The 13,305-nt window shown below is 37.6% G+C and overlaps 1 protein-coding gene across 1 annotated transcript in view; it reads right to left on the bottom strand.

Moving 5' to 3' along the window:
- The window catches only part of LOC134755225 (uncharacterized), a 74,835-nt gene that overhangs the window by 47,024 nt on the left and 14,506 nt on the right, over positions 1–13,305 (bottom strand). Inside the window, exon 2 of the mRNA XM_063691748.1 lies at positions 5,945–6,038. The gene's annotated coding sequence lies outside the window, so the exon portion shown is untranslated. The remainder of the gene's footprint in view (positions 1–5,944; positions 6,039–13,305) is intronic.

Here is a 13,305-nt window from a genome sequence, read left to right as displayed (position 1 = left end):
GAACATTTACTAGAGTCAGGAACAAACCACTGGATTGAGCTTCACAATTCTAGAATACTTTCTACAGATCGTGGGTTTTATAGTAGAAAAATCCTTGAAGCCATTGAAATCAAAAAACAGAAATTTCAATCGAGACGAAGGTCCGCACGTCTCCTCTCATAAGTTATTATGATCAGCTTAGGACTGGTTTGAAGGCTTGGCTGCATCAAGTTGATATAGAAAATGGACCAGCCAAAATGTATGAAACAGCCAAATTTTTTTTGCGCGATTTCGTGGTTGCTTAGTATAATCGCAAAACCTCCCTGGCAACGGGAATGCACTTATTTTTTAGGAATTAAACGAACTTACCTGTAAGTGAAGTTGTCGTGATCAAAGGCACGCTGATAGCGCCTACTACAAGTTATTTTATATCATTGAAGAAGTTTGTACAGCGAAATATAATTAGTCAACCTGTATAGGTACCTACTCGTTTTTAACCGACTTCAAAAAAAGAGCCGGATCCGCGTCACTGTAAAAACCGTTTATGTATTTTTGTACTCTAACCATTCTACTGCATGCATACCATTTGTATACCACACGTACACTTCATTAATAAACTCCATACATCGAGTAACACTAGTACCACATTTTCAAACATGTTCGATATAACGGACGTGTACAAACTTATATTTGCGGCCACATTACCGCCTATGCTGCGACTATTGTACTATTTTTGTACGAGCATAGTCAATTCAGACGTTTCCCAAATGCACGATAAGTTGTTAATGCTATAAATGTCATTGTATAATGGTCCCTAACGAGGTGGAAATACGAATGTTGGCTGACAGGATGGTTTGCATGATAGGGTTGCCCACTACGTGTAATTTGTTTTTGAATCGGTAAAAAAACTGTACATTATTTGCTGCTACGTCTGTTTTCTTTCGTTACCGTGCATTAGTATCAATCGCTAAGAGAACGTTTAATTTGGTATTTTTTATTATGATATAAGAGGCAAACGAGTACCTAGACGAATCGCCAGATGGTAACCACCGTCGCCCGCGGGCACATGCCACACCAAATATGCTTAACAAGTGCGTTGCTGGCCTATAAAATGGGAGTACGTTGTTTTCTTGAAGGATTGAAGGTCGTATCGGTCCGGAAATACCGCAAGCGACAGTTCATTCCATAGTTTAGTGATTAATGAATAATGATGTCACTTGATAAACATGAATCACGTAGCATGCTAGCATGGCACTTAAATCGTTCTTGGCAATGTATAGATTTAGATTTAGATTTATTTATTTCATAATATTAAATTACATTATAAATTATTTTAAGCTAATCTATACGAATTTATATTATGATCGTCAACTATTATATACAAATGTCAATACAGATCAAAATCATCATCAAATATCAATAACAAAATAAATTCATCACAAAGTCAAATAATAGCGTGGTTACGAAAAAGATGTCAATATGGCTACTTATACCTAGGTATCTCGTAATGGTCGTCAAATTAAAGTACAAGGCGTTACAATATAAGAATAAGTAAACAATATCATGTCATGTAATTAATTAACTCTATTGATAATATTAGATGTCATCTCCATATATTATTTACAGAATATAATGGATTATCCAATAAAAAGGATCTCAATTGGCGTTCAAATGCTTCGTCAGATGGTTCTGTTCGCAATTTTGCAGGTAGACGCTAATAAAACGACATACAAGACAAGTCTCAGGCTTAATTACCGTGAAACGTTTTTACCTACCTTATTGATAATCTACATACCTACTTTATTGTTGGTAATAATAATCTTTATTGTTTTTGCTCAATAAGGACCTAACTTATATTTTATACTATACATCTGCTAACACGAAATACCTAAGATACTAGCATTAAGTCTGACTTCAAAATATTTTGGAGGCAGTTATAATTTTTTATAGGATTTTACATTTATGTTTGATGATGATATTTGAACCGAAACATCATCATCATGCGCTTGCCCTTGTCCATTTGAACCGAAATATACTAACATAAAAACAGCAGTGCCAACCCTAAACGTTGAGTACGCGATATCTACTATCAAAGCAGTTTCAATAAAACTAGCTCTTACAATGTACATTATACACTGATTGACGGCCAGATACACACTAGGTATATACTAGCAAAATGCTATATTTCTCTATATACAGTACCGGCCAATAATATATCACCTCCATGTTTTTACGGTATAACTTTTTTTTTTATTTGTGACTTCCACCTCACTGCTTTAGGTAGTCTAGTAGTATTTCTTTATACGGGCGATGAGAAAAATTGGTCTCATATAATAATGGTTTTTTCACAGAGGTTTTTTTAATGTATTGACAAACTTCATTTTTTTACTAGAGGGCTAGAGGTTTTTTTAGTAATATGCTGAGTATACTATTGTAATTCACAGTATTTCATTGCAGTATTCATCATATATTCGTATAAAATGACTAGTAAAATATGCAATCTACAAACTAACTTATATTGTTTACTCTATACAAGCTCATACATCAAAACTCAAAAGTGATATATTATTGGCCGGTGTAGGGTAACCAGCGACGGAATATTATTTTCAGATCAGCAATTCGGAAAAGGGCTTTTACTTCCCTGCTAGGAGGAATCAAAATGGCACTTTTTTCCCTGCTAGGAGGGATCAAAGTAACACTTTTCTAGCTCCTTGAACGCGTTCGAAATAAGGGGAAGGAATTTTTGCTTTTGAAAAAAGAAAGTTATTTTTGCGAATCATCGATAAAAATGGACTGTCATAAACAATTGACTCGTCAAACTTTTTTATTTATTTCTTGACCACAACTTCTCACAGTCGGCGCAATAGAGACCTCAAAAACGTTTTTTGGTCGATTTTGCCAGAGAATGGTTTTTACACTGTAAGTACTTACGTGTTTTCTGTTTATTTTTAGTAACAACATAAATCTTAAGAGATAGCAAAAAAAACAAAGAAAGTAATTTATTTCCGACTAACGAAAAATGGAGACTAGAGAGAGCAATGTTTTTCTAGTAACTGTTAAATGGGGGACTAACGCAAAATTTTAGTTTTCATATTGAACTAAAGACAAATAACGTAAAATATTCAAACGGAAACAAGACTAGAATTTCAAGAGCAGACTCCAACCAAAACTAAAAACCGGCCAAGTGCGAGTCGGACTCGCGCACGAAGGGAGTCCCGTTTTTACCCATTGGGTACGGAACCCTAAAAACAGGAATGCTTTAGTATTTTTTAATGCTTTGGTTAGACTGCCCTCGGTTATAATCTAGTTATCGAGTGATTTTTTTATGGCATTTGCCTTTGATTAAAACGTGTAAAAATTTAATAAAAATAGATTTTTGCGATAACCCCCTCTTAAAACTAAAAAACAAAAACAATACAATCAACATTTTAAATTGATCAGTTAATACCCGCAAGATCTAATTACCTACACTAGTGCGGTAAATACGACTTTACGCTTTCGGTTAACCGCGTCTCAATAATTTTCCTTAATTACCCATCCCGCATACTTGGTAATAAAAGTGCTTGCACCCTTCTTACTCGGACTAAAAAACTACTTAAACACTAGAGTTTTTAACCTGTCGAATGGTAATAAGTATTTCGTACTCGCTATATACCTAGGTACATAAATAAATACTGGAGAATAAACATAACCGTAAAATTATTTTAGAAAAAATGGTACCATTTACCTTTTTTCTAATCCAACAACTTTTGGGTTATTTAGACTAAGAATCACGAGTACTATTGAATGAGATAAAGAAAAAAAGTGTCCCCTGTTTTTCATACAAATTTTGAGTGTCAGTTTTGTAACGGTCCATACAAAATGTATGTGAAAATGCGTTACAAAACTGTATTTTTTTTTAAATCGATAGTCCTCGTGATTCTGAGTAGAAATAACTGAAAATAGTTGATGGATGTTCGAAAAAAAGTAAATGGTACACTTTTAAGTGAAATAGCCCATATCTACTCTTACTATATGAATCTGCCCTCCGCCTGTTAAAAACTTTCAACTCCATTTTCACCTTCTTTTGGGTTAAATTTCTCAAAATCTTTTCTAAGTGGTCTCTAAGTGGGGCTTTAAAGACCGCCTAAGCCCTAAGCTCGTTTGCATGGACTTGAATAGAACAAAGTGAGGAATTGTCATTATATACGTCATATCTTCATAGAAATTCCATTAATGATGACATTGCCAAATGCCATGCAGAGTTAAGGGGCCTACTGATTATCGGTTAGTCAGTTATATTAGCCTATCAGTGGCTCGGAACTGTCAACTTTGAGTTCTAACTGACAGGCTAACTGATAATACCGGACCGGCCCCTTTAGCTTGATCCGACTCTACAACATTTAAAGAATGTAACTAGTTAATTATCAAGGCTAGGAAAAACGCCCTGTTCCGTACAGTAGATTTCCTTATACCAATGTCAACGATTAAATGTGGTATTTTCTATAAAAAGGGACCTTATTGTCGATGGCGCTTACGCCATTATTAACGATGCTTCGATATAAATATAGGTACAATGCCGCGCGACGCTGTGCGGCGTAAGCGCCATCGACAATAAGGTCCCTTTTCATAGAAAATGCCCCAAATATGCCTCAATGACGTCCGTAGATTGTAAACGAGTCCTAAATTAAGGTACGAGTATGTTTTCAAGAGGACGGCCATTTTTCCGAACCTTGTATATGAAAAATAGATTTCAAATGTCGAGGTCCAACGGTTATGGCTGTGCGTTAAATACCCCGTTAGATATTAGATGCAGAAACGATATCCGTCTCTATCTTTTGAATAATTCAAGACAGATCATCTTTGCCATTAGATTGAAAAAGTATTTTTATTCGTTATTCGTGTTATATAATATACTAAGTACAAAATACTTACCTAGTTAGATTTCAGAAATAGGTAAAATAGTAACTATATCTAACTACCTACCTATTAATTACTCTCGCCTCGGCGCGCGGAATAGTGAAAAATGCGTGCGACGGATTTTAGTGGTCGGTCTGGCCTAGTCGGTAGTCGGTAGTGACCCTGTCTGGCCGATGGTGCTGGGTTCGAGTCCCGGTATGGGCGTTTAAATGTGTGATGAGAGACAGATATTTGTTCCCGAGTCATGGGTGTTTTCTATGTATTTAAGTATATATTATATATATCGTTGTCTGAGTACCCATAACACAAGCCTCCTTGGGCTTACCGTGGGACTTAGTCAACCTGTGTAAGAATGTCCTATAGTATTTATTTTTTAATTTTCATTTATTTATAAAAATAATATCTCAAATCTCAACGGTCACTGGTTGTAATTGAGTTATACAACTTGTGATAAATGTGTTAAATTAAAAAAAAAACAACATCAGAACATATTATTCATCAGATAGTAAGTAAATAAGAGAGTAAAAATACTTACTCAAGGTATGAACCAATACTTCCCCAGACTAGTACTTAACTCGAAGCAATAAATACTTAATGGCGGAGTATTTTGCTTCGATTGACCGTAATACGAGTTAATTAGAGGAAATAAATAGTTAGTGCTTAAAAAGAAACCAACCTGAATTACTATAAATGGCTACCGTTTACAGACGTGCATATATGTATATAGAATACCTATGTACATACATATATGACTGACAACTATAGGTAGGTAATGAAACATATAATTTTCCATGAAAAACGTAACACGTGTGAAATGTACCTACTTAAGCCTTACAACCGAAAAAGTTGTAGGATCCAATGTATTTGATCCAGCCAATTTTAAGTAGTTTAATCTAGCAGTTTGTCCAAAATATTTGTCATATTTTTTTAACAAATAGAACGGCTTGGCCATCGCAGATTTATGACATTATATAAATGTATTAAGATACGAACGTATATAATTAAAAATAACGTATATAAGTAAATTGCGCGCCAGAGTATAGTAATAATTTGGGTAAATACTTACATGGCAACACAGATTGTCTATGCTATGCTAAATCAAAATGGCGGCAAGTCGTTTTGGCGGGAGCCGTCGGCAACGTCACATTGTCGGCTTGCAACTGCAACAAAAAGTAAATAAAATTAAAATAAATAAAAGAATAGTTTCTTAAAAAAAGTTGGTCCACGCTAAGTTTTCATGCTAAGTGTTACGTCAAGTATGAAGCTTAAAGGGATAATACGTAGGCATTCTTATTACTGCTAAGTTTACACAAAGTTAGCCTGATCAGAGTAATGTGATCGTTCCCTCTAAACTCAATCACAGAATGAGTAATAGTATTATCATACAGAACAGCCACGCACCGCCCCGCCCCGACTCGAATTACCTCGCCCAGCGACAGCAGATTGACGGCCGTTTGCCGGCCGCTAAGTACTATTTTTAAGCAACTTACTCACACTATGACGCATGCCTCGTGTACAGACGTGCCGTTCACACATAGAAACACAAGTGATTTTTGATGTATAGCGTGTCCGCCCTGTGACTCAATTAAGGGTCGCCTTAACGAATGTTGGCCCGGCCCGAGGCTCGATCTTGTTTCGGCCGTACGGCCGCTAATGACGCAGAAAGAGATATTTTGACAGGACCAAGATCTCGGTCCTGTATGCCCGTCTGTTACGGCTTCAAAAAATATGAGGGGATCATTTATTTCTTGTTGTGATTCGGATATATATATATCCGTTTGCCTGGATATAACAGATCCTCCATTAAGATATGTATGTGATACCCATAAAATACGTAGTTAAATACAGGCAAGATTATTGATATTGATTTCTGTATTTTTCACATACTTTCCGTGCACGGCTGAGGAATGTTAGGAATGTTGGGCGTCAAAACAGAGTGGTCATTTTGTACGTACGGGCGCGGCGCACACCCTCCCACTTCCTCGACCTCCGAATGCACGGAATTGGCGCGCGGACAGTAGCTTGGGTACGGTTACGGTGGTATGTATTCACTGTATTAAAGAATGACATTGCAAACTGTTTTGTAAAGTCGGTTTTTTTTAAACCGACTTCAAGATTTCAAAGGAGGAGGTTCTCAATTCGGTTGTATGTTTTTTTTTATGTTTGTTACTCCATAACTCCGTCATTTCTGGACCGATTTTGAAAATTCTTTTTTTGATTGTAAGTATATACATACAGATTGGTCCCGTTTTTGTCATAAAGCAGTTCTGATGATGGGGTCCATGAGGAATCGAGGGAACTCCTCAAATGTTAAAGGCATACATATAGTGATTTTAGTATTTTCATCAACAAATCAAGCACTTACATTTAAAAAAGTGACATTTGATGAAGTGGAACTGCTGATGATGATCAGAACGGAACTCTTCAATGACGCATAGTTCACGTTTGTCGATTTGTCCTCTTCGTTATGTTTGTTAAGCAACTTAAGTTTTTAAGACATATTTTTGTCAAGCTCGAGTTCTGATGATGAGACCCACGAGGAAACGAGGGAACTCCTCAAATGTGAAAGGCATACATATAGTGATTTTTGTATTTTCATCAACAAATACAGCATTTACATTTAAAAAAAAGTGACATTTGATGAAGTGGAACTGCTGATGATGATCAGAATGGAACTCTTCAATGACACATAGTTCACGTTTGACGATTTGTTCTCTTCCTAATGGACCCAGACCCAAACTTGGACCCGGTCTCGGACCCGGACCCGGGTCTGAACATGGACCCAGGGGCGTATTTACCCTAGGGCCAAGGGGGCCATGGCCCGGGGCGGCAGGCTCCGGGGGGCGGCGCAGGCCGCCGCTGCTTTTCAGTTGCTTTCAGTTTTGGGTGCCTCAGTGGCGCCCCAATTTTTTTTGTGGTGTTACTGGTACTAGACATAAACTACTTGTCTTATTCGTTGTCAACTTCCAGTAGACATTACAATTTTTACAGTGCGTTTGCGCCCCTTTGCCTTCTACCATCTTTACCCACGTCGGATTGTCGTCGAGTTCTCATGATGTCGCCCTGTGACGTCGCTCTTCACATCGCCTTAAGGCCGCGGGCTCCAGTTAATGCTTTTTAGCGCTGCATTCATAAAAGTAGGTTAGGTTAGTTAGAACTGCGACCCTTACAAAAACGAAATGCTACTAGAAAAGTGGGTCGTTTTACCTCCTTTTCTACATAATTAGGCAAAAGATGCTGTCTTTTTCATTTCATTGTCTGGAATCTAAGAGTGCACCATCAACAATAAGTGAACTTTCAGCGGTATCCCCCATTGAAGTCGGTTTTTTTTCTTAAAAATTATTCTAATAAAGATTGTGTTTATTGTACTGTCAATCAGCCTAATTTCCCTTGTGACAAAAACCGTCAGTCAGTAGCTCACGATGATACAAACTGTCAACGCATCTCCAATCTCCATACAATGACAAGCAATTATAGCACATTGTTCTGTTGTGGGTGAAAAAGAATGTTAACGGGAGCTTGTGATACAAATACGGGGTGACTGTAGTCTCATGACATTTTAATTATAATTAATTAGGTAGATATATTATATTCAATGGCTTATGCTATTATGCTATTTAAATAAATAAATATCAGATCAACCTAGCCCCAAACTGAGCAAAGCTTGTACTATGGCTGCTAGGCGACGATATATAATATATATTTACTTATATAAATACATACTTATACACATAGAAAACACCCATGACTCAGGAACAAATATGTTGTGTTCATCACACAAATAAATGCCCTTACCGGGATTCGAACCCAGGGCCATCGGCTTCACAGGCAAGGTCACTACCCACTAGGCCAGACCGGTCGTCAAAATATGAAATAGAACTACTTACAGAAGTCTGTCTAGAGCTCAAAAAGCGGCAAAGTGCGAGTCGGACTCGCGCACGAAAGGTTCCGTACCATTGCGCAAAAAACGGCAAAATAATCACGTTTATTTTATGGGAGCCCCACTTAAATATTAATTTTATTCTGTTTGTATTTGTTGTTATAGCGGCAACAGAAATACATCATCTGTGAAAATTTCAACTGTCTAGCTATAAAGACATTTTTATAGAAAACAAAGTGTCGGACTGACTCTGTAAGTGTATACTTAAAAAAAAAAACAAATTGGTTGAAAAAATACGGAGTTCTGAGGTAACAAATATATAAATCGCCCACCGAGAGTTCCGTACTTTTTAGTATTTGTTGTTATAGCGGCAACAGAAATACATCATCTGTGAAAATTTCAACTGTCTAGCTATCACGGTTCATGAGATACAGCCTGGTGACAGACGGACAGACAGACAGACAGACGAACGGACAGTGCAGTCTTAGTAATAGCAAAGATAGATATAACTCCGTAATAGATGGATACAGTCTAAGGAAAAAACGTGCCTCGAAAATCAAGAAAATTTGATTCTCGTTCAGAGGGCGCTACTAGTTTTGGCCAACTGTCGTATAGATGGCGTTGACGGTTTCGTTTGTTATTTAACAATTTTAACGCATATCAGTGAAAGAACATGGGTCAAAATCATAAAAATAATTAATGCAAATAAAAAAAATCATTTATCTATATTTAAATAAATTTTATCGTATTTTTATAAATCTTCATTTTTAGTTTTAAAGTGTGTCGACAGATGGCAGTGAATTTACTGGGGTTACAAAATTTACTATGACAGTACCGCTCTAGTATAAATTACTCTATGGTAATAGGGTCCCGGTTTTACTCAGCTGTACTGCGCGCAGCTGGACAACGACAAATGTAGTAATATTATTCTGAGGTAGTAATGCCGCGCAACAGTTTTGACATACGAAAATTTTATTTCAGCCAATCAAAACTTTTATTTACCAGTCATAACTTTTGTTTATGAATTGGGTAATTTCATACTTTTCATAGACATAGTATGTATAGGTATATACAAGTGGTTATAGACGCGCCACCGAGCGACCGGGAGTAAGAGAAAGAATATTCATATAAAATTTGGGCAGCATAGGATTTTTTCTCTTTCAGTCTTATAAATTTCGGTATTTCGCCATCGCCTCCTACCTAAGATGCCACCCGGTCGGTGATAAGGACAAAGCATGGCACTAGTTTCTCTTTCCTCTTATAGGAATCGCAATAAGACTATCTTTCTCTATCAAAGAGCGTCAGTCCCTTGGGTAATTTTTAGCTGCTATAGGTATAAATATTTATGGACAAGGGATAACTTTCAGTGATAATCAGGTGTCAGTCATATGGACCACTTACGAACTTAAAAATATATTTACTAGGGTTATTCATAAACGCGTTACTGGCCTGAATTAGCTATGAATCGTTTGTCTTTATCTGTCATTTCGACTTATGTATTTGTAAGAAAGGGGTAAAACATAATTTAACTAAATGAGGCCCGTAAAGTTTTATGAATAAGGGGGTTAGGCCCCATTCGCACGAGAGCTTAAAAAGTGTGCGACACACTCACACCCATAAGTACGAGCGAGAAAGAGATATCGCTTTCTCACTCTTACTTATGGGTGCGTCACACACGCAACGCTTTTTAAGCTCTCGTGCGAATGAGGCCTTAGAGCTTCATCTATATTTATTACATCGCTGAATCGCTGAGTAACGTTAGGTAAGCGACAGCGCAATGCTTGTACAATCTGGCAAAAAAGAGTAGAAATTGAAAAAAGGAACCTCTCTTTTTTGCCAGACGGTACACACTGTACGTGCATAAGGGGGCTTAACCAAGTATGTCAATCGTTTGCGCCGTAGCGAACGAAACGCTAATGTCTCTCTGTCGCACTAATATGGAATTGATAGAGAGACATAACCGTTTCTTACGTTACGGCACAAACCATTGGCATCTTGGCTAGGCTCTCTGGAATTAAAGATGGCGCCGGCGGCCGTAATCGCGCGCAACAGATTACTGTCAAACACGGACCTCACGCACTGTCATTACGTTACCATTACGATTGCTTAGCGCGTTGACCGAATAACCACAGTTTGAACCAAGGGCCTGACACTCTTTGATAGAGAAATATAGTCTTATTGCGATTCCTATAAGAGGAAAGGGAAAACAGACTAGTCTTTATTACCGACCGGACATTTTTTCATGGTCGGGTTATGGCATAATAGCAAGGAGGCAATGGCAAAGTACCGAAATTTATAAGTCAAAGAGAAAAAGGATTATACTGCCATACATTAAACTGTTAATACATGAATATGTCTTTCTCTTACCCCTGGTCGCTCGGTTTCATGTCTATAACTACTTGTATATACTATGGAACCATAGATCAACATAGTAAAAAATGATTGACATTTGATACCACACTCACGATAGTCGCCATAGATAGGTAATCGCCTAGTGTCATTACTAAATACCTATACGATTAATGTATGGATGGTATAGAAAGGATCGCAATCTCTTACGGCAGAATTGTTGCAAAAGTGACCGCGTTAAGCTTTAAATAATAGTTCCTAATCTCTCCGGTGGCGCTAGTTAGGCTCTGGGACATGAGTATAAGATGAACCATATAAGGCGACAAATAAACCGACCAAATTACGTAGGTTGTTTTTGGTAGTATTTCGGTGTATGGTGGCGCCGCCTAATTACTGTTTTTTGATGGACACTTTTCATACATAGAGATTTGGCTCCTTTATACAGTCTCCATGGATTAATGGTTCTCGATACCACATTTTGCTGGTTCACTCGACTACTATAAGCTCGCATGCGCCCACGCAGCAAATGATAACATTCACGCGGTAACAGCAACATATTAAGGGTGGTTACGGCAAATTATCACTACGCTTGGATTGCGTGCTGTTTAAAGTGTTTTGACGTGGTTTTGACGCCAATTTTGGTGTAAAGGAAAATGTTACTGATTATTTGTAACACTTGCTCGAAAACTGTAATTTCGTGCACATCATTAAATGTTGTTGGTTATTAGCTTTTGCCCGCGACTTCGTCTGCTTGGAGTTAGTAATTTAGGTAGCTTATTTTTTATCCAAACTACTTTTTATCAATTTCCCATACAAACTTCCACCCCCCTTTTCATCCCCTTAAAGGATGATTTCTAGGATAAAAACTACCCTATGTCCTTCCCCGGGACTCAAACTATCTCTATACCAAATTTCAACTAAATCGGTTTAGCGGTTTAAGCGTGAAGAGGTAACACAGACAGACAGACGCACTTTCGCATATAATATTAGTATGGATTGGTAAAATAGCTACAGGATAGTTTGGCTGAAAGAAATTCCTTATAGGCAAGACAAAAATTGCATAGACAAAAAAGTTTGTTTCGAGAATGCGATTTTTAATCGACTTCAAAATTCCAATACTAGGAGGTTCTCAATTCGGTTGTATGTTTTTTAGGGTTCCGTACCAAAACGGTAAAAACGGGACCCTATTACTAAGACTCCGCTGTCCGTCTCTCTGTCACCAGGCTGTATCTCATCAACCGTGATAGCTAGACAGTTAAAATATTCACAGATGATGTATTTCTGTTGCCGCTATAACAATGCGGCGGGCGATTTATTTATTTGTTACCTCAGAACTCCGTATTTTTACAACCAATTTGGATTTTTTTTTAAGTATACCTACACTTACAGAGTCAGTCCGACACTTTGTTTTCTATAAAAAACCGGCCAAGTGCAAGTCGGACTCGCGCACCGAGGGTTCCGTACTTTTTAGTATTTGTTGTTATAGCGGCAACAGAAATATTCACGGAATATTCATTATCACGGTTGATGAGATACAGCCTGGGGCCCTATTCGAGATGCACAACTGTCAGTTTCGGCTTCAACATCAGTTCAACAGTGGAATGAATCATTTGTTCATCAACTGTGGAAAGTATCATTTGGTACAACCAAAACTCATTCATTGAAAAAATTATGCAACAAAAATCAACTTTGTTTTCTTACTACTATACGGTTTAAAATGGCTCTGAACTCTGCGTGGTTCGGTTTGGTTTCGTTGTCGCCTAACTGTGGATTGCTAATGTCAAATTTACCTATTCGACAATACACGATTTCTTCCATTCAACTGAAGTTCAACACGAAACGTCACTTAACGCATGTCGAATACCGCTCCTGGTGACAGACAGACGGACAGACAGACAGTCGGACAGCGGAGTCTTAGTAATAGGGTCCCGTTTTTACCCTAAAAAGAGAAGGCATCACGTGATCACTGATCACCCATCATAAAAAGAAAACCAAGTGTCGGACGCTTCGGGCCTGACACGGACCGTTCTAATAGCGTTCCTTAAGAAATCAATTCTGTTCTCAGATGCAGTTAAGGTTCAATTTTTTTACCACGAAAAAATTACCTGTAAGTAAACTTTACACCTTATTTAGCTATCGCAGCGATATTGACTCGTATTTGCTCTACAAATACGAGTACCTGTCCGTTTCCAGGGAGT

Source organism: Cydia strobilella, chromosome Z, assembly GCF_947568885.1.
Source record: "Cydia strobilella chromosome Z, ilCydStro3.1, whole genome shotgun sequence".
Classification (NCBI taxonomy): domain Eukaryota; kingdom Metazoa; phylum Arthropoda; class Insecta; order Lepidoptera; family Tortricidae; genus Cydia; species Cydia strobilella.
The sequence above is the reverse complement of the archived record's forward strand: the minus strand, read 5'-3'. Positions and strand labels throughout refer to the sequence as shown.